Source organism: Mustela nivalis (assembly GCF_964662115.1).
Source record: "Mustela nivalis genome assembly, chromosome: 6".
Taxonomy (NCBI): domain Eukaryota; kingdom Metazoa; phylum Chordata; class Mammalia; order Carnivora; family Mustelidae; genus Mustela; species Mustela nivalis.
In genome coordinates this window covers 146605344-146628387 of record NC_139025.1, presented here as the reverse complement: position 1 = coordinate 146628387, position 23044 = coordinate 146605344, and the positions used below count along the sequence as shown (strand labels likewise).

Here is a 23044-nt window from a genome sequence, read left to right as displayed (position 1 = left end):
TGGAGCTTGAAGGAAAGTATCTCGGGGAGCCTGGGAACAATGTCCAAGAGCCTTATGAAAGGAGAGATCCCAGTAAGCTTGCATTCTCTCTGCCAGATTTCAGGGTAAGGGTACAGATGGCTGTCCTTCCTTCCTGGAGTGTAATAGGAGCCCCAGTGTGAACACTTGGGACTACTTGGAGATGGGTTCTCTGGTGTGAAGCAACTTGATGAATGTGTGTAACTAGGAAAGCATTGAGAGACTTGTGACTTTCAATGTCAGAGACCTGCACTGCGGTTGGCCACCGGGTCCACAGGCATAGCCTTCCTTTTCCTGATGATCCTGCCTAAGTGTCAATAGGGGGCCTCCTGGGCTTTTAATTCCCTGGGATGCAACTATGCCAGGAGAGACTGTGCAAGACACCAAAAGCCAAAGGAGCCCTGAAGTAGGAGATGGGCAGGAGGATCTAAGCATCAGACAAAGGAAAGCTCAGAAAAATCAAGTCTTAGCCCTAAACAACATGGCTAGTTTGGAGTGGGAACCAGTAGCTGAAGCTGAAGGCAAGGTGTTGGGAGAAATCACAGCAGAATGGGAGCAGGTTAGTGACAGGAAGATATACAGGGGGGACTGGTGGTAATGGTTCTGGACTGTCTACCCCTGATGGCCATTGACTTGGCTTGAACTTAAGGGGCAGGTACTCATTTCTTGGGAATCTCTGGCTGGGAATCTCTAGTTGAAGGCAAAGTCAGATAGATGGAGAGTGAAAACTGAAATCCCCCAAGGAACACAATATCACCTGCCTGTCACATTGCCTGGAAAACCTCCAGGTGTTCCTCCTTTAGCCCATTGTTCTTGGCCATGAGCAGGCCCCTGGTCTATGAGCCACAAGGATGCAGAACTCCCTGCCTCCTTTATGTGGGCTGCTAATTGCCATTTTGTGTTTACATAAAGCACTGGGACAGATGTTTTATTTGGAAACTAATACCCCAGGTAAATAGGTGTGGGCACGAGCCCCTCCTTTACTGCCCAGGCTCTGTGACGCTGTGCTCGGCCCCAGCTGTAGAGTCCGTCAACCTACAGTAAGGGTGTGGTTAATGCCCTGTGTGTATCAAACGCTAAAGTCAGGAAGGCAGGTTGGGGATGGGGGAGTTTGGAGAAGTTAGGGACAGGAGGGCAAGATTCAGATGGGATTTTCTCCTCTTCCCCATTTCCATCCCCATCCTGAAGGAACTGGGTGTGAAATCACGACACACAGAGAGTCTATGGTTTCTGTGTTAGTTCATCTCCCCGAAGCAACAAGAAAGAGGCGTTCAATCAGCCGAGTGTTCTAGATCGACCATGGGAGACACAGCCCTCCTGTTTCCTTTTTCCTTCTCTCCCTTCCCCTCCCACACAAGAGGTGATATTAACACTTCTCTCATCTCTCCCTGGCTCCAGGATAATTTTGGCCAAAGTAACCATCTGAAAACACGGTTTTCTTCATGACTCTCTGGATCAAAAATAGTAATAAAGCAGACAGTTTTTGATGCTCACCGTATGCTGGGGGGGGGGGTTCTGTGGCCGTTGCACATGACAGCTCATTTATTTCTCACAACAACGCCGTGATGTCGACGCTATCAGCATCTCCCATTTTCAAGAGGAGAGAACTGAGATGTGCAGAGCTTCACTGACTTGTGACAAGTCAGAGCTGATAAGGGGCAGAGGCAGGATTTGACCGGCGATCTGGATCGAGAGTCCATGGTGTTATTGTCTCTGCCTGTAGGATGAATTACAAGGTCACTGGCCTGGCTTTCAGTGTCCTCCACCACCCGGGCCCCATCTGCTCTGTGCCCTGGGTAAGCCTGAGAGTGCCCTGTGTGCTTTCCTATCTCCACCTGGAGTGCCCTCTCTGATCTTCTAGGTGTGCTCAGTTCTGGGAGGGCAGGTGGAGGAAATTGCTGGCTTTGGATTCTGAGGATTTGGTCAAAGGTCATTCTGTGACTGACCTCCTGCGTGCCCTGGGGGTGAGCCAGCAGCCCTCTTGGACCTCCTGTTTTTTCACCTATGAAAGGTGGAGGTTAGTCTTCAGAGTCTTTGTGCTCTCTCCAGCTCAGATGTGGTGGGATTTTCTCCAGTTCAGACGTGGTGGGATTCTGTGATGCTCTCGCATCACAGTGTAGTCTAGAGGGATGTGGATGAATGTCTCCTTTATTCGGGACACCGTTTGGGCCTTATATCCTGCTCCAGTTTCTGTGCATGCATCCCTCTTGACGTTTCCCAAGAGAGGTTCTGATTTGGTGCGTTTGTCTTCCTCCCATATGGAATCCCCGTGGCACAAAGTTGGACACCAAACCTCCTCAGACGCAGTTGACCCATGGTGTGCATCAGAGCTGTGCTGGCCTGTGTGGCACAGGTGCGGTTGATCCCTGGTCCAGATGGCTGTGGTCATCGGAACATGTCGGCTTTTCCTAACCCATGGGATGGGAGCCTTATGAGGGGGGCGGCGCGTGGTCAGAGTCCCTCTCTGCAGAGATCACATGTGGGGAAGCAGAAAAGAAGGGTTAGAGGGGTATAAGCCCAGAAGCAGTCCAAGTAGTGTGCTGTTGTAGATAGGATGCATACTGTGGGTGTGTTTGTGACTTCCACAGGATGCCTGGCCGTGTGGGTTAATTGGGGAGCTAGCCAATTAAGACCTGGAGAAAGGTGAATTGTTTTCTCTACTTTTGAAAATCATATTTCACTCCTTCCTTCTTTCCTTCCTTCTCCCCTTCCTTCTTCTTTTGCAAAGTCACCTCCGGTCTCTAAGCCATGACAGGCTGAGTCGGCATAGAGGGGCACCTTTTCTAAATAGTTGGTCCTTTTGCAGATTTCATCCAAGGTACCCTATAGGCTCTAGGCAGCCCTGGGTGTGATGCAGGAGGGAAAGAAAGTGAGGCCCTGTGTAGGCGGAGGCCAGCTAGATTCAGGGGTGTGAAAAGGTTTGATTATTACAGATAAAGCCGACAGCCTCAGTGGCTGGTGCGATGTGGGGAGTGTGGAAGCAGGAAGAGAACTGCAGACACAGTTTGGGGGGCGGGGTGGCCAAGCATGAGGAGGCTGAGCAAGGGGGCTTGAGCTCTCCAAGTCAGGAGTGCCAGAGTCAGTCGTCAGGAGTTCTGTGAAACCATAGTCAGCTCCCTTCTTGGCTGCTGCAGAGAGCCCAGCTGCTTTGTCACTTTGGCTCTCTGCTGCTTGGTCAGCCTCCGCACTGCCTCAGCTTCTACCCCCTGCTGCCCAGCTTCCCTGGGTCCAGACTTGGCAGCAGGACTGACTGAGCGCAGCTCTTGGATTGTGACGTTCGACTTCTCCCTTCATGATCTGGACAGAGGATCTTGTGATTGGGAGACCCTCAGCCTTTATCCTGGCTGGCAGACTCAGTTCATGGGAGAATTGTTTTTTTGGTGCTTATGCATGATGAACAGTTAGCAATGAAAAACATACAGTTCTTTAAAAAATTATTTTTTCACATTATAGTTAGAAAAGATGGAAAATTCAAAATGAATTTCTTGGAATTACATGAATTAACTTCTTTTTAGATAGATTTTAAAAACATTATTGATTCCGTAGATTTTTTTTTTTTTTTTGAGTGCTTTCATAGCATCCCAGGAGCTCCATGATGAGTAAAACAGATGAGATGAAAACCCGTCTTGAGCTTGTGGTCTTGTGGGAAGTTCTAAGTTAAAGGGCAACCACGCAAACATGTAATTACACCCTTTGCAAAGCGTTCTCTGCAAATTTGTTGTTGACTTTGTTTGAGAAGGAAGGCAAACAACAAATTTGAGTTTATTTGAGAGATTTATACTGTTTTATCCTATGGACCTATTAATAATTTTTCAGAAGAGAAACATAGCTTCCACTTATCGGGACCAAAGTTAAAGAGGCAGAAAATACAATTGGTGAAGTTATCTTTGGAACAAAATTATTTCCTTCAAGTGCACCTCTAGTTACAGATGGGGAAGATCTAGCTGCACAAAGAAATCCGGATGACTCACTGGATAGTCGGAGGTAGGGCTGAAAATAAAATTTCTAGATATTCAGATGAGCTGTCTACACAATGAAGTTCTGCTCTACTGAAAAGGGGGTTGCTTTAAGCCTGTCACAGTGATTTAACATTGGGAAATCACCTAGCCAAATAATTGCATTAACAAATTCGAGGGAGAAAATAAGGCCAAGTCAACAAATAACAAAAGAGCATTTACTAATATTCTGCAACCATAATATTGGGAAGTTAGAGTAGAAGAAAACTTCATAAATGGGATAAAGAAATTTATTAAAAATCAACAGCAAGCATTGTAACAAATAACATAAAACATTCCCATTCAAATGTTGTATAAATTGGGGATACTTAACACTGCTACCATTCAATGAAAAATGTAAGCTTCTAATTGATGGAAAGCAACAATAAAGATACGTGACTTAAATTTTGAAAGAGAATGATACAATTTTTCTACAGGTGTTTGATATCACTTTGTGTCTATAAAAGCTATGAGCCCAGATGATAAACTATCATAACTAATGAGGGAATTTAACTAGAAATAAGATGTATATGCAAAAATAAATGTTCAATTTACTCCTGTCAAAAATGATTTAGAAAATAAAATGTAATACAAATGAGTAGCAGAAACTATCAAATATCTAAGGATACATTAAATAAGGAATATAATGGCAATGTGAAGAAAATTTTAACATTTTACGAAAGAACATAAATTTTACCAAAGGAATGATGAAAGGTTGTGCCATGTTCTTGGATAGAAGATTGAAATCCTAAAGATAAAAATCATTCTAAAACCAGCATAAATATTTAATGCGATATTGGTAAGAATCCTTTTGGATTCTTAATATCCTTATGGAGAGGTGGGAAACTGAAAAATGTTTTCTAAGTTTCCTATCGAATACTAAATGTGTGGAAATGGATAAGAAATCTTTGAAAAAGAAAAATAACTACCCTCCTAGATGTTAAAATATAGCATCATGCTACTGTAGAGAAAACAGATAAGCAGTAGAATGAAAGAGGAAGTCTAGAAATAGATCCAAGGATAAATGGGAAGTTAGCATGTGATTCATGTAGTAATTCAAATCAGTGGGGTTAATACTATTCATTAAATAGTGGTGGAGAGACTGTTACCCATTTAGAAAAAATAGATCCCTATATTAAACATTATAATAAAAATAAATTTCATATGGAATAATCATGTAAGAGTAGCTCCAAAATGGAAACAATCCACATGGTACCAAGTGTGATTGGATAAACGAAATGCAACTTATTGGTACAGTGGAATATTAGCTATTCAGCTGCAACTAGGGTTGAACTCCTGATATATGTTATATGTAACAACCCGGATTAAGCTTAAAAATGGGATGCTAAATAAAAGAAGCTAAACACAGAATACTACATCTTGCATGATTCCATTGTATGCAATTTCTAGAAAAGGCAAAATCTATGACATCAGTGATTTCCTGGTGGTTGGAAGGGGAGCAAGGATTGAAGACAAACTCAAGGGATGTTTTTAGGGTGTTTGGTGTGTCCTAACACTGGATTGTGGGGATGGTAGCATAATTACATACATTTACTGCATGTTATCAAGCTGCAGAATTGATATGGGTGATTTTTTGGGATGGAGAAATTGTCCTCAGTAAAGCTATTAAAATATTATGGGTAAAAAGGGAAAAGTATAAAATATTGGAGGAGCATATTAGAAAATACGGCTTACAACCTTATGGTAGGGAAGACTTAAGTTGTAAAAAACAGAAGCCATGAAGAAAAATGTACAGAATAACAAAAAATTAACAAAAATCATGGTGAAAGGCATTTAAAATGTAAAATGCAAATTATAGATTTAGAGAAAGTATTTTCCCTCATTTGTAAAAAACAAAGAGTGACTGCTTCTATTACACAAAACCTCGTGAAAATTAAAAGAGGGAAACAATGTAATCTCAAATTAGCAAGAGATATTCACAGATGGCAATGCAAATGGACAATAAAATGAGTAAATTTGTTCAGGTAGCCATGGACATGAAAACTTAAAAGTTAGTCAGTCACTGGCAAAATTTATAAAATTTAATAATACTTTGTAGTATCTACAATGGTGTAAGGAAATGTACAGTCTGTTTTTGGGAATATAAATTAATTAAACAATTTTGGAGATTAACTGGACAATAGCTATTACAATAAAAAATGCGCATGCCTTTGGTAAAATAATTGCTCTTTTTGTAATTTGTCTTCCAGAAAAAAATATGACAGATATTTCAAGACAGATGCATTATGATGTTTGTTTTTACGTTATTTAAACATTACAAGAAATAGAAACAGGTGCATTTCTATATATAGGATATATTTGAATATGTTTTGCCATATCAACATAATATCAAAACAATATATTATACAGCCTTTAAAATAAGTAGAAACATTTATCTATATTGACTTGGGATGCTATATGTTGTTATTAGTTTTTTATTGGTATGTCACAAATTACCACAAATTTAGGAGCTTTAAATAACACCTACTCAGAAGTCTGGTATGCCTGGGTTCTGTGCTCAGAGGATCTCAAGGCTGAAACTGAAGTATCAGCTGAAATGAGTTCTCATTTGGAAACTCTGGGAAAAGTAATCTTCTAGCTTGATTATTCTTGTTGCCTGAATTTGGTTCCTGTGGTTGTAGGACTGAGGTTCCCTTTTCCTTGTTGGTTGTCAACTAGGGACTGCTCTCAACTCCTGGAGACCCCTTGTGGTCCTTGCCATGTGTTGCCTTCCAACTTTAAGCCAGAGTAGCATGTCAAATCCTCAAGAGTTCAATTTCTAACCTCCTCTGTCTCTGACCTCTTCACATAGATTTAAAGCGTTCATGTGATGACATCAGGTGCACCTGGATAATTTCCCTATGTTAAGGTGAATTGATTTGGGGCCTTAATTACATTTGCAAAATCAATTTACAGGAATGCTTAGATCCATGTTTGATTGAATAGTAGGAGGAGGTCTGTGTCACTGGGGTCCAGGAATAGTGAGTGCCATCTTAGAATTCTGCCGACACAATGAAAAAGCTACTCTTAGATCAAAACATGGAGCATGAAGCCATTAAAAATGTTTGTGTTTACATATGGCTAGACGTATAGATGGATATGTTTACATATGTGCAGATTCAGTTTGATATGGAGCTGGAGAGTGGAGAGCCCTTCAGGAACATTCAAGGGCACACTGTTCACAGGGATTATTTCTGAGAGTGGGACTGGATGGCACAGAAGGGACTTTTCCTTTTCCTTTGTGTTTTTACATGTTTTAAATTATGAAATTATGGATGTCTATATAAGGGGTTTTAGTATTTTTTTAAAAGAGTGCACAACCTAAGAACTCATTTGAGCATGTAAGTTCCTAGACCTCACCTTAGTAGGCACATCTGAGGGAGGAAAATGATCCATCTACAGGTCACACTGTCTCTAACTTTTTTCTGCTCATAGCCTACAGTATGGTGCTGCTCCCTCCAAAGGTAAAATTAGACAAATCTGGGGAATGAGAAAGCCTCCTAAGGGAAAGTATTCTGTCCCACAGCTCTGGACAGAATGTGCATTTAGTGAGCACACAATGAACATTGGACTTAAATTATGCAAATGATGGAATGATGAAGCTGGAGGGAGTCATACAAACAAGAAGGTTGTGAAAGAGGCAACACCCAGAATGGACCCAGTGGCAAAGCTTTTCCCTATAGAGGAAGTGTGTAGAAAGATAATGACAGGGGTGCCTGGGTGGCTCAGTGGGTTAAGCCTCTGCCTTCGGCTCAGGTCATGATCCCAGGGTCCTGGGATCGAGCCCCGCATCGGGCTCTCTGCTCCTCAGGGAGCCTGCTTCCTCCTCTCTCTGTGCCTGCCTCTCTGCCTGCTTGTGATCTTTGTCTGTCAAATAAATAAATAAATAAATAAAATCTTTAAAAAAAAAAAGAAAGATAGTGGCAGATCATGTTTCCTATTAATGATTACTGAGGGATGCTTTAAAGTAGCACCCTTGGTATAGGTTCTGCTTTGAACAAAGATTGTTTGATGAAAAGAATTGTAAGAAAGGGACTAGAACACATGGACACCTTGACAAATGGTTCTAGATAAGATTTGGATAAGAAGTTAAGTGGCCTTGAAAAAATAAGACACTTAAATTGGTAGAGGTTGGAGCTGACAGTGGAGAACCACACAAGAACATCTGAAGACAGGATGAACATGCAAGAGTGTCTCAAATTTCTAGTCATCCAAGTGTTTCCTTGTCATGTAGCACTGACCACCCCACAAGCAAAACAGTATGGTTATATATTCATTATTGAAGACAGTACATAGTTGAGTCTTTATATATTTGTTTATTTTATTTTTTATTTTTATTTTTTTAATTAAAAATTTAAAGAAATTTTTATAAACATAATGTATTTTTAGCCCCAGGGGTTGGGTCTTTTTTTAAACCCGATTTACAATGTCTTTTCATTGATTGACTTATACTGTGAATGTAATTGTTGATATGGTTGAATTCAGATCTGTTATTTTACTATCATTGTTTTCTGTTTGTTCTCTGGTTTTCTTTGACCCATTTCTCCTTTCCTGTCTTCTTTTTGGATTTGAATTATTTTAAAATATTTTATTTTATTTATTTATTTTAAGAGATTATTTATTTGTGAGAGAGAGAGCAAGCACAAGCAGGGGGAGTGGCAGGTAGAGGGAGAGGGAGAAGCAGACTCTCCGCTGAGCAGGGAGCCTGACATGGAGCTCCATCTCAGAACCCTGGGATCATGACCTGAGCTGAAGGCAGGCATTTAACCAACTGAACCACCCAGGTGCCCCTTAAATATTTTATTTTTATTTATTTGTTGGCTTTAAAAACTATATCTCTCTGAAGAGTCTCTCTCTCTTTTTTCTTACGATTTTATTTATTTATTTATATGACCGAGAGATCACAAGTAGGCAGAGAGGCAGGCAGAGAGAGAGAAAGAAGCAGGCTTCTTGCTGAGCAGAGAGCCTGATGCGATGCTCGATCCCAGGATGCTGGGATCGTGACCTGAGCCAAAGGCAGAGGCTTTAACCCACTGAGCCACCCAGGTGCCCCAAGAGTCTCTTTTTTTAAATATACATAATTACAGTTTAAATATTGTAATGAATTACAATGTATGTAATACTTCAGAGATACTGTGGTTTTCATTCCAGATTGCCACAAAAAAGTGACTATCACAGGTAAAGTAAGTCAAAATATTTTTTGGTTTCCTAAGCACATATAAAAGTTATGTCTACATTACACCATAATCTATTAAGTATGCAATAACATTGTGTCTAATAAAACCAATGCATGTACCTTAATTAAAAAATACTTCATTGCTAAAACATGCTAATCACCATTTGAGCTTTTGGCAAGTAGTGAACTGATCACAGATCACCATAGCAAATATAATAATAATGAAAAGCTTTGAAATATTGTCAGAATTACCAAAATGTGACACAGAGGCACCAAGCCAACAAATGCTGTGGGAAAAATTGTTCTCTTAGACCTACTCAATGCAGGGCTGCCACATACCTTCAATTTATAGAAAAGTGCAGAATCTGTGAAGTGTGATAAAACACAGAAAAGTGAGATATGCCTGTATTTAACTTCTTAAATAATTTTTTTACCAATTGAAGAGAAATTTAGAACATTTACTTACAAGCATATGGGTTGTAGTTTTCTTGTTTATTACATCTTCATACATCGAAAAATCCCATCAGACAATGTTATAGCTTTTGTTTCCCACGGGAGAAAAATAGTCTATTATATTTACCTGGATATTTACCAATTTCCGGTTTCTTTTGAGTATTATTTCCTGTCCACCTGATAAGTTTCCTGTGGAGTTTCTTTCACATAGAATCTGCTAGCAACAATTCTTTTTTCTTTCATCTGAAAATGTCTTTATTGTGCCGTCGTCCTTGAAGGATTTTTTTTTTAAAAGATTTTATTTATTTATTTGACAGAGAGAGATCACAAGTAGGCAGAGAGGCAGGCAGAGAGAGAGGAAGGGAAGCAGGGTCCCTGCCGAGCAGAGAGCCCGATGCGGAACTCCATCCCAGGACCCTGAGATCATGACCTGAGCCGAAGGCAGCGGCTTAACCTACTGAGCCACCCAGGCGCCCCCTTGAAGGATTTTTTGGCCAGATATAGAATTTGAGGTGGACACTCTCTTGGCACTTTAATAATGTTTCATTGTTTTCTGACCGTTGTGCTTTCTGATGAGAAATCTCTAGTATTTTGAATTGTTCTCTTATTTCAGGGTTCTGGATTTCAACACTATCGACATTTTGGGCTGAGTGATTTTTATGGTGGGGCTGTCTTGTGACCTGAAGGATTATTAGCATCATCTTCCCTACTAGATGACTGTCTAGTCATCTGGACTTCCAGCCTACTAGATGACTGTCACAAACAAAAATATCTCCAGACATTGCCAAATGTGTCTTGGGAGGCAAAGCCATCTCAGTTGAGAACCACTGTCATGCCTTATATGTAATGTGAAAGAAAATTCCTTTCTTCCTCCCTCTCTCTCTCTCCCTCCTTCCTTCTTCCCTTCCTCTCTCCATCTGTCCATCCATCCATCCATCCATCCATCCATCCATCCATCCATCCAACCATCTGTATGCCTATCTATCTACCTGTCTGTCTGTCAGTCCATCCATCCATCCATCTGGCTTTGGTTTTTAGTAGTTTGGTTATAATGTTCCTGATCATGGTTTTCTTTGAGCTTATCTTAATTGAGTTTCACTGAATGTCTCAAATCTGCAAATTTATGTCTTACATATTTGGGAAATATTCAGCCATTATTTGTTCAAATATTTTTTTCCTGCATTGGTCTCTCTCTCCTCTCTTTATGAGACTTCAGTGACATGGATTTTAGACCTTTGGATATTGTTTCCCAGGTCTCTGAAACCCTGTTAATTTTTTTTTTCAATGTTTGTTCTGCTTTTGTTCACATTAGAAAATTTCTGTTGATCAGTCTTCAAGTTCATTGATCTTTCTTGAATCATTACTCTTCTATTAAACTCATCTAGGAAATTTTTAATTTCAGCTATTGTATTTTCCAGTTCTAAAATTTCTACTATTTTGTTGTAGTTTCTACATCTTTGCTGAAAATCTTTCTCTTTCCATTTATTTAAAGAGGGTTTGCTGTCACTTCACAGAACATGGTTACAGTAGCTAATTTAGTCTTTGTCTGCGAATGCCAACATCTGGGTCACCTCCAGGCTGGCGTCTATTGACTTTTCCTTGACAGTGGAGAAGATTTTCCAAGTGTTTTGTGGGGGTAATATTATTTTATCTTTTCCCTCCTCTTCCCTTGTGTTGAGTAATTTTAAATTGTATATTAGTTTCTGGTCATTGATATAATGAATTACCATACATTTAATGGTTTAAAAACCCACAGATTTATTCTCTTACAGTCCTGGAGATCCGAAGTCTAAAATTAAGGATTTGGAAGGGCTGCATTCCTTCTTGAGGCTTCAAAGAAGGTATTTCTTACCTCTCCAATCTTCAAGAGGTCTCTGTAAACCTTGGCTTATGGCTCCTTTGTCTATCTTCAAAATATATCACTTTGACTTCTGGTTTTATCATCGTATCTCCAATTTGTTTGGTCCTAATCTTCCTGTTCCTCTGATATAAGTACCCTTGTGACTGCATTGAACCCAACCAGACAGTCCTGGATAATCACCCTCATTTTAAAATCCATAACTTCCTCATGTTTGTGAAATCCCTTTTAACTTATTCATAGGTTCTAGGGATTAGGACATGGAAATCTTTTGGGGAGACATTATTCAGCCTATTACAGATGGCATTGTGTGCATAGTAAATATCATGTTTATGAGACTCTGGGTTCTATTAAAATCTTCTGGAGAATGTGGGATTTTTGTTGTTATTATTATTGTTATTACTTTTAAAGCAGGTAACCAATTCGGTAAGGCTCATATTGCATGTCCTGCATTCTGTAGGCTTTCGTTCCAATGCCAATTTTATTTTTAAAGTGTTTGTATTGCTCTTTGGGCGCTGCCCACTCAGGGTTCTGTAGTGTGGGATGGTCCATGCTGTCATAGCTCAGTGCTCAGGTTTTGCCTTCCTGCTTTGGGAAATTCTACACAGGGGTGGCTTGAGAGTGAGCCTAGGGATTTCATCCTTAAATTTGGAGGATAGCTTTTGCCAGCCTGTTCCAGTTGGAGACTGCTTCCCTACTCTTTTGATTGTCCGGCTAAGTGTGGGGCTTCAGTCTTTCTGCCTAATTCCACACTTAATGTGAACTGTCCACTTAGGGTGAAACAGGGGGACAAAAGAGAGAGAGAAAGAAAACAATGGGGTTTCTTCCCCGCTCTTTGCATCAGAGAGGCTCTTTCCTCTAGTCAGAGAATAGGAATTTTTTCCTCGGAGTTTTTGGTGCCTCTGTGGCTGATGCTGTTCTAACTACTGTGGAAATACAAGTTCATGACTGGGGCTTGCTTGGGACAGAGCCAAGAGAAGTAAGCAGAAGGAAAAAGAGGAAAATCTTCTGCCTCATTGGGGCCCCTTTTCTGGTTTTCTGGCCAAAAAAGGGAAGTTTCTCTCTCTCTCTCTTTTTTCCCCCTGTCTGTGCCTTCCTTGTGTGTAGTTCCGGGGTCCAAGCTGGAGCACGGACTTAAAAAATTAAAACAGGCACTCACTGCTGTATTGGTTGTTCTCTGTCTTTTGATTTTCCTCCCGAGCTTGCTTGCTGTTATTTGCTTTTTACAATTCTCACAGAGTTGTTTTATCTAGCTTGTCTGGAGAGTTTAGTTGCAACCAGTGGGAGAGAGAGCAGAGTGTACTCATTCCATCTTCCCCAGAACTGGAAGTCCCAGCTAGATTATTAATAATATAAATGACGACATGCCTGTGGCTTTAGATATGAGAGTAAAATACATCATCAGTCTTGGTCGTGGTGATTCATCTTCTCTGCAGTAAGAACTTACACTGAATTCTCTTTTTTGTCATTCCAGGGGCAGATTATTGATACTTTTGAAACAACCTCAGTAAATATTTGTTGCTCATTTGATGTCTGTAGGACGCTACTTTTTCTTTCTGCATATAAACTACTCATCATCAACAACCTCCTCCTCCTAAATATTTTCTTCTTCTTTCTTATTGGTTCCTGAGGGCTCACTGTGTTCCAGGGCTCATGTGAAGGGCTTTGTGTGTATCATATATTATACATCTTTGAAGTAGCCTCATCAGTATATGTTTTCCAGATGTCCCGGACTTGAGTTTAGGCAATAATGGCTTCTTTAGGAACCTGGGCTACATCTAGTTTATTCTCCTGCACATACTCAGAACTTAGGCCAGTACCTGGCCCACTGTAGATGCTCAGTAAATACCCATCCAGTGAATGGATAAATTCAGGACCACCCTTGACCCAAACACTGCTTTAGAGGCTGTTTAAGGAGAATTTAGGAATTTGTACATGCCTCTTTTTCCTTGCTGCAGCTGAGGGGAAAGACCCTTTCAAAGAAATATATATGTTTTGCTCTTCATCTTTTTACTCACGTAAAATGCTTGCACGAGACAGCAAGCATTCTGGCTGCTGTGGATACACTAGGGAAAGGCAGGTGGGACCCCAGCCCCATGGAACTTACATTTCAGTATGTGAGATGGACAAGAAATAGGTAACTGATACACAATGAGATAATTTCAAGTGGTGGTAAGTGACATGAAGAAATACAATAGGGTAATGGATAGACCCTGGGGATGTGGGGCAACTTTAATTAGCACCCTCGGGGTGGGGGTGGGGATATTCTCTGAGAGATCACGTGAGAGCTGAATTGTGAGAAAGGAAAGGTCAGAAATTCATTCATCTGCAGGTCACCCACCAGCCTGGAGTTTTGCTTAAAATGCCATTGTTTTCACTGGGAAAATTAGTAGTGTACTTAAGACTGAAGGAGAAATAGTTAAATTCAGTGGAAGAGAATCAGTTATTGTCATATTGTTGAAGGTGTCTTGGAGACCATCTGATGACTTCTTTTAGTTCAGTGGTTTTTTTTTTTCCAGATCATCAAAGATTAATTAAAAAATTACTGATTTAATTTTTCTCCCTAAGTCTCTATTTCTAGTTTCACTACCAAAAACCAAAACGAAAAACAACAATGACAAAAAAACCCCAAACCTTAAGTAGATTTCTCATGGGATTGCAGTTCCAGTCAAAGTTTATATGTTTATTTATTTTACGTCACCTCTATACCCAACCTGGGACACAAACTCATGACCCTGAGATCAACAGTCTCATGCAGTTCCAGTCAAAAGATGGAAACTTGACATATTATTTGTTTTTTTACATTACTTGTGTTGCCTTATTATAGGTAAACGTGTTGGTTTGTTATAGCTTTATTTGTTTATCTATCTATATGTTTATTTATTTTTAATGAAAAAAACATTTTTTTTGAACTCATGACCCTGAGATCAAGACCTGAGCTGAGGACCCTTAGCTGAGTGAGCCACCCAGGCACCCAGTATGTCAGAAATTTTTAAAATTAAAAAGAACCTTATAGTAACTTGATTAAAAATACATTAAAAAGAAATCTAGCGGGGCGCCCGGGTGGCTCAGTGGGTTAAGCTGCTGCCTTCGGCTCAGGTCATGATCTCAGGGTCCTGGGATCAAGCCCCGCATCGGGCTCTCTGGTCAGCGGGGAGCCTGCTTCCCTCTCTCTCTCTGTCTGCCTCTCTGCCTGCTTGTGATCTCTCTGCCAAATAAATAAAATCTTAAAAAAAAAAAGAAATCTAGCTGTCCTTGCCCATAGGGTCAAAGATTTTCCTCTTATGTTTGCTATTATTGTATTTTCTGAAACCAGAATAGTGGTTGGTATGGAGTTAGTCCTTGATACTTGTCAAGGGAATACATGGTTTCCTGTCTAACAGAATAAGAAAGCTTTTTTTATTTTTAGATTTCTAAGCATAGTTTTTGAATACATTAAAAATGTACAGGATTATGGAGGAATTTCGTAATTTTCAGAGAATGCTGAAATATTTCAATATTTCAAAATAATAATAAAGCTTTCATTAAAACCAACAAAAGGGGGTGCCTGGGTGGCTCAGTCCATTAAGCCTCTGACTCCTGACTCTTGGTTTTGGCTCAGGTTGTGATCTCAGGGTCATGAGATAGAACTCTGAGTCAGGCTCTGTGTTCAGCAGGGAGTCTGCTTGACTCCATTGACTTCTCCCTCTCTCTCCCCTTCCCCCCTACTCACAGACACACACGCACACACTCTCTCTCTCTCTCAAAATAAATAAATAAATAAATAAATAAATAAATCTATCTTTTAAAAAATGTTTAAAAAAATAAAACCAACAAAAGTATATTAGCACTCAGGTTTTTGAGTAACTATTCGACAGTGAAGTTTGAATACCATACACCTTGTAATTAAGAGGTTTGTGAGCTTTCAAATAAATACTGGCCTATCCCCTGTTCATTGTGGACTCATTATGCGCCAGGCACGTTTACACATTTAAATCCTCACAACGCTGCCATTTTGCAGATGAGAAAACTGTGGCTGACAGAGGTCAAGTTCAAGGTCATGCAACTGGTTGATGGCAGGACCAGAATCTGGGTCTTAGTAAGTCTGGATCTGAAACATGTGCTCTGAACTGTTGTTCTGTGCAAAGGCAAGAAAACATGGGGGAGCATGAGCTTGAGATCTCAAGGTCTCTGGAGCTGGGCTGCCTGGGGTTTGAATGAGGGCTCTGCTGTGTGACCTTGGAGAAGGGGCTAGACCTCTCTGTGCCTCAGTTTCATCCTTTCTAAAATGGAGACAAGACTCATACTTACATAATAGGTTTGTTAAAATAATTAAATAAGTTTTTATGTAAAACAAGTAATGAGTTCATAAAAGTCACTTCCTATTATTATTCTGAGCACAGAGTTTGGGTATTTGGTCTTTTGAGCTGGTGCAGAGTGCCAGGTTTGTGGGCTATACGGTCTTGATCGTCTGGGCTAGACTGCCTTTCTGCTGCTGCTCCTGCAGTCTGGCAACAGCCTAGCCTTTTGCAATCCTGCAGTTGGTGTCAGACACTTTACACTTGCCTGGTCTGCTGGTTTGGGTCGTGTGTCAAGTTGGCAGCTCATTTTCCCAGAGCAGTTGGTTGGAATGAGACTCAGAGGCTGTGCCTAGAGTCATAAAACACACACACCCAGCTAAAATGGTCATCAGCTTTCCTTGTGATGCGTATGGATTGCTGCGGCTTTATTGATCAGGCAGCAATCTCTTGTTCTCACGAAAAGCCCTGTGCTTACCCCGCAGAGACCAGTTCCGCTGTTTTGTGCTTTCTTCTCTTCTGGCATTTTGACAAAGTCTGTGAATTAACAATGTTCCAGGGAGTGTTTTGAAGTGGTTGGCTGCTTATGAATCTATTTCACTCTGTGGATCAAAACCCGAGACGACTGGAGGTGATTATTGCCTCCCTGATCCTCTCCCTCCCCATGCCGGCTGCAGAATCATCCTTCTGGAACACCAATCTGATTGTGTCACTCTTTTGTTTAAAAATCTTCGGTGGTGAGGGAGACTTTGGGGATGATAGAAATATTGGTAGTCATGATTGTGGTGGTGATTACATATCAAAATTCAACAAACTAAATTAACATCACATGGTTAAACTTTGTGCAGTGTGCCATATGTAAATTATACCTCAATGGAATAAAAAGTAACAGGGGGTAGAGAAAAGCTCAAACTCCTTTGGTGCTCATTCGGGTCACTCTTCTTCCTGGCCACGGTGCCTTTCCAGACTCTTCTTGCCACTCTGCTTGTGTGTCCCAACACAACAGCCACGTACCTTTCCTTGCCTGTCATACCCATACACAAGCCCAAACACTGCATGTGCTATTTCTTCTAGGAAAACTCTTCTCTCTCTTCCTTTCAAGATCTCCGATGTGCCAGGCTCTCTGGATCCCACTGAACAAGTCTATTACTTCCCCTATAGGGCATTTCTGTGCCCAGTAAGTCTTCTTTTTCTTTTTCTGGCACGTGGGATCTTTAAAACAGAGGGAAAGATGGGAAGCAGCAGCAGATAGAGGGGCCTGGGTATAGGCAGGCTCATGTAAATAAGATCCTCAAAGTTTCTCTATTGTGGCTTTTTCCAAGAAGTCTCCTGGCCTCCCTCCAATAAACAGAAGGAGGAGAGCAGAGTGATGAAGAGTTTGGAATCCAAAGACAATCTGTGGAGTTTCCCAGCTCCTCTCTTTACCAACTGCGTGACTTTGTGCAAACTACTTAACCTCTCTCTACCTTGGTTTTATATCCATAAGATACTGAGGACAATAATAGTTTTTTATCCTAGAGGGTTAAGTGGATTAATACATGTCCGTTTCTTTTTTTAAAAAAATTATTTATTTATTTGATAGACAGAGAGAGATCACAAGTAGGCAGAGAGGCAGGCAGAGAGAGAGGGGGAAGCAGGTTCCCCGCCAAGCAGAGAGCCCGATGTGGGGGCTCGATCCCAGGACCCTGGGATCATGACCTGAGCCAAAGGCAGAGGCTTAAACCACTGAGCCACCCAGGTGCCCCAATACATGTCCGTTTCTAACCACAATATCTGACTTGTAATATAGGCTGCATAAGTATTGATATTATTCTTGCCCACCAAATATACCGAGATGAGTAAGAGCCCACCTTGAAGGCATAATTTTTTCCTGGGGACGTTCAGACAACCAAATGAACAAGTCAATGCCAAGGTGACACCACATCATAATAGCTGCTATGAAAGGAACAAAGAGGGTAAGGTGCTAGGGAGGAATTATTTTTGGAGGCAAGAACTTTTTGGCTGGCGTGTTGGGACCTCTCTGAAGGGAGGATACTCAGCCTTAGTGGTGAGAAGGAGCCCAGCATGCAAAGAACACAGAAGGGAGTGGTATTCCAGGAAGACAGAATGGCAGGTGAAAAAGCCCCATGGTACATGAGCGTGGTGGGTTTGAAGCACAGAAAGGAGCTACTGTGGCTGGAGCACAGGGAGGCTGGGAGATGGGGTCAAGGACTGGCAGAGGCTTCATTATGCAAGCATGTGCCAGCTGTGGCAAGAAGTCTGAATTTGAAATTAACTATGTTGGAAGCTACTGGAGAGTCTTCAGCAGGTCTAATCCTACCAGAACATTGGATACCTTCTGTTTCCAGTGGAAATCATATCAGGAACCTTTGTCTTCTGGGTTGTTCCCTGCAAAAGTTCTCCCATGGTGGTATTATGATGCCGTTTCCCCCAGTAGACCGGCCACCCCAGCCTGCCTTGTTCTCAACACTCTCTCTGCACCCCACATCGCCCCCCAACCCATCTAAACTGACCCAGACTGTGTCCACACCCTCATGACCTTCCCAAGGGAATGTCCAGCTCAAGCCTGTGGGAGATGTCCCCAATCTCTTCCAAATGCCTGTAAGCTCTTTATTTTATTTTCAGTGTTCCAGAATTCATTGTTTATGCACCACACCCAGTGCTCCATGCAATCCGTGCCCTCCATAATACCCACCACCAGGCTCCCCCAACCTCCCACTCCCCTCCCCTCCAAAACCCTCAGTTTATTTCTCGGAGTCCACAGTCTCTCATGGTTCGGCTCCCCCTCTGATTTCTTCCAACTCACTTCTCCTGACTGGAAGTTCTTTAACAGAAAGCCCCACAGAGGAAGTGCAGGTATGCACAGGGGAGTATTTCCAGTAACAATGGAATTAGTCATCATGCAAGCCAGCTGGGGGAAATGTTGAGCAAAAGGGCTGTTCTTTGTGGTTCTCTCAGATCTGGCCATGCCTCTGATGTGAGAGCCTCTTCCTCTGGACACCTTCTCAGTATTTTGATGTAGGTTTGCCTTGATCTTACCTGTCTGAGGATTTCCATCTCACCCTTGGGCTCTTGGTTTCATTGTATATTGAGAATTACTGCAAAAAGCTCCTCAAACCAAGCTAGCTATTTCCTATGTGAGAAAATACACCCAATTGTCACCTCCCCTGATCCTTTAGCCATTCAGTATCCTGACGGCATGGTTCTTCCGATCACTCATCCGATGGTGCTGGCACTAAACAGATTTTAGAAGAGCCAGTGGATCAATGCAAAGACACAGCCTTCAGCAACTCCAATTCTGATTTGAGCAAATTGCAGATGAAGTGCCCTAGAGCCTGAACGGTGGAAGGGTCTGTGGTTAAGAAAGTTTGGCTTGAGAGACAGAGAAACCTGGCTTTGAATCTCAGCTTCACTATTTTTGTGGCTTTAGGCAAGTTACTTACATTTTTTGTGCTTCAGTGAGGTTGATAATTAAGCTTTGTAATTACCAACATAATAGCTCTGCATGTGATAATTACATAAACTGTCTGATAGTGCATAGTAGGTACGCTATACTTGCGCTCTGTTCCTGGCTGGAAATTGCATGTGGAAGTTTGTATTATCATTTAGTTTAGTGGGCTTTGACTTAAAGCCAAAGGTCACATTCTCCCAATAGTTTAAGCCTCCTGCACCGTCACATCCTACCTTCCTTTCCCTTCCTATTCAATAATCTTCTCTCTTAAAAGATTTTATTTTTAGGTAATCTCTACACCCAACATGGGGCTTGAATCTACAAGCCTGAGAACAAGAGTCATTTACTCCAGTCACTGAACCAGCCAGTCGCTCCAACAGTAGTTTTCATTAATGGGATCCAGCATGTATAAGGCTGCTGGTTAGCTCTGGTGGTTTCTACTGCAGGGAATAGCCCATGGCAGGAGTTTTTTGGGGGCAAATGGAATTTTACTGTAGTGATAATGGAGGAAAAGCTTTTTCTAAAACAGCTCTCCAACTTTGTGACATTTCTACGTAGCTCATTAAATGGTGGTTCTGGCCTCTCCTGGATGGGCCAGTCTTTCAGCATTGAAATTTCTGATCCTACTGGCACCCCGAGCATAGGATTCAGCTTGAGTTGTAGACAATGAATGGAGTGAAGGTAAGGTTCCCTCCAGCTGTCTTGATCTGGAGCAGAGGGAGACACTGTCCATCCTGTAGTTCATAGAAGAGATGAAAGAAAAGGTGGATAGCCATGAATATCTTTGTGTTCATTGCATCAGAGCAGGTGAGCATGGTGATGGGGCAGTGTCTCTAAGAGCATGGATGTGTGAAGTCTTCTTTCTCAGCCCCTTAGGGGAACACATTTCAGACACGTAGTGAGCTGTCCTGGCATGAATGAAGCAAGTACACTGAAGAGTAACTTTCCGTATTTCCATATCGGCCATATTGAATGTAACATGATCTCCTCCCCGTCTCTCCCACTGGTAAACGAAAAATAAAAATTCTAGATCGCTGACATGTCCCAAGCTGATCTACTGGGTGTTTTAAGGAAAGGAATGAGAAAACAGACTTTTCCTTATTTCCGAGTGAGAGCTGACATTTGATGAGCATGATCTGGTTTGCTTCTCATTTTATGCCTGTGATATAGGCGCTACTTACCTCCACTTGATAGATAAGGAATCGACGGTGTAGAAAGGTTAAACCGTGTGCCCAGGGTCGTGTGGCTAAGAAACAGAGGTCAGGATTCAAAATCTTGTGTTTCTGACTCCTGAGACCACCAATTTCCCCTTTCCTATTGCCAGTGGGCATTCTGGCAAGTTGTTTTCATGCTCAAGGATTTGGGGGGGGGGCTCTATTTCATGGGACTTTGGGACAGGTCTGCACTAGGTACCTTGCCACAGAGATAAGTGAAATTTATTCTTCAGGTCCCTCTCATGCTTTATGAATTCGCAATGTCATGAACGTTAAGTGTTCCAAATGCTTCGTAAACAATGAAGGTGGGTACAGTTTCTTCTTAACAACACCAGAAATGAAGTTTTCTTTCTTCTTTTTTTTTTTTTTTTTGGACCCAGACAATTATTTGGGGTGTTAAGCTACTTGTGAAAATAAGACATGTAGGAAATGAGGAGCAGATGAAAATGTCAGCATTTTCAAAGGCCAGGAGGAAAATTCAATTTGCTTTCATTCTGTTCTTGGCAAATAGTTTCCTCCCCCTCATCACAAGTGCATGTGGATCTGGCTTATTTACTTCTTTGATCTGTTTGCTCATTGACATTCACGCAGCTTTGGGACTGGGGTTTTCATTTCCTTTGTCATCTTGATGAATACCTGGGCAGTCACACAGCAAAATGACTGTGCAGGCCAAGGAAACAGATTCGATGGTAGAATGTAGTGTATGGGGAGGGACTGATGACTCTTTACGAGCCAGGAAGTCACCTGGGATGGAATCTACCACCACAGGTGTGAAAAGTTCTCAGGAGATGTGCCTCAGAGTTTTGACTTGGTTCAAGTCCTACATCTTAAACTTGATACAAGTGTCCCAAGTGAGGTGGAAAACCCAAGTAGCTGTCTGTATAGTTCCTAGCTAACCAATTTTCATGAAGGGTCAACATGATTATAGCAAACATGTTTTCTGGTCCATTGCATGGACTCTCTGCTTGAAGTTTCAGTAGTTCACCACAGAAAATCCTATTGCGGGATCTGGGTCATTCAAGTGAAGGCTGACTTTCCCTATATCTACGTAGGTAATTTAATCCTAATTTGTATGTAGTCAAGATCACATAGTGACTGTGGCTATCTTTTTTTTTTTTTTTTTAAGATTTTATTTATTTATTTGTCGGAGAGAGAGAGAGCACAAGCCAGGAGACTGGTAGGCTGAGGGAGAAGCAGGCTCCCCACTGAGCAGGGAGCCTGTTGTGGGACTCGATCCCAGGACCCTAGGATCACGACTTGAGCCAAAGGCAGATACTTCACCCACTGAGCCACCCAGGCATCCCTTGAACTTGGCTATTTTTTTAGGTGATTTTCGTCCTTAGGCCATCTTCCTTCTTGATCCTTGACTTGGTAAAGTCCTGGTGTTACTTACTGTAAATGGTGCCTTCTCCTTTGTTTTTATAGAATTATATATTTGTAATGTCTGTCTCTTCTCTAGAACATGTACCCCATGAAGGCCGATTCCTTGTTGTAGGAGGTGTCTGGCACATAGTAGGTGCTCAATAGAGCTGTCGAATGGGTCAGGATGAGCAGGTAAAGCAAAGCTTAGAGTCCCTGGGATGTATCGATAAGTGACAATGCCCTGTAACAGTTTCCAAACTTGAAAGTTTTACGTACTTTTGAAGGTACTTTGTGATTAACTAATATCCTGTGGAATTGTGGAATTTTCCCATTCACAAGTGGTATTTTTAAAGCTGGATAAGAAAATTAAGAGGGAGTCCTTAAAAGACAAGACCCACGGGGGTGACCCTCACCGCTGCCATGAGAACAGGCACTTGGAGTTGTTTCACTCAACCGTGACTCAGTGCTGACTCATCTGAGATGCCCTTGGGGTCAGCAGCATGCATTTGAGAGATGGCCCACAGGGCTCCTGACTTGGGATCACCAAAGCTGGCTGGCTTCCCAGGGAATCAAGTTCATGAACATAGCTTGAGGAGTGTCATCAATACTATCATCATCTTTGGGACTATATTCAGGTTCATAATATTTCAGACTCCTGAAATAGGAACTTCTAGATTTTGAGCTTTTTGAGATAGCTTTTATTGCCATATCAATATGTAGGCATGCATCCAACAAATATTAATTAAGCACAAATTACGTGTCAGCTAGAATGCAAGGTGCTAGATCGCATGCAGGTCTTCAAGCAAAGCAGTACTCAATCACAGTGACAGTTGGATGGCTGGTCACACACTCACCTCGAGAGCTTTCTAAAAAGGAAAGCACTCCCTGCTTGAATGGATTCTTGCTTTAAATTAATCATAGGAAAAACATTCCTCTCCTGTTTCAGACAAGCCATGTTTCTCCTACTTAAATTTATTTTGATGTGTTACTATGGTTTTTTTTTTATTTGAGTGCATTTTTTTTTTAATCAGAAGGCCAGCAATAATGTGGGTCTAGACAGTCCTATTTAAGATATGTATTTCAAAATGAAAGAAGAAAGAACAAAGTCCCAAAGGTCTATTCTCATGCCTAGTCTTTTAGACTCACACTCTTTAAAAAATGCCTGTAATGTAAATATACATATACACATCTTCTGTATGTCTGTCATCTATCTGTCTCTAGATATCAACCACAGAGACAT

General features: G+C 41.4%; 1 protein-coding gene and 1 long non-coding RNA gene across 5 annotated transcripts in view; one reads left to right on the top strand and one right to left on the bottom strand.

Moving 5' to 3' along the window:
- Positions 1 to 23044, top strand: part of SV2B (synaptic vesicle glycoprotein 2B) — a 181316-nt gene that overhangs the window by 52782 nt on the left and 105490 nt on the right. The gene's annotated exons all lie outside the window — the stretch shown is intronic.
- LOC309866436 lies at positions 1676 to 7505 on the bottom strand. Its single transcript, XR_014312657.1, has 3 exons — positions 7374 to 7505; positions 2312 to 2482; positions 1676 to 1735 (listed from the first exon to the last, which is right to left on the bottom strand). It is a non-coding gene; the product is annotated as an uncharacterized lncRNA (long non-coding RNA).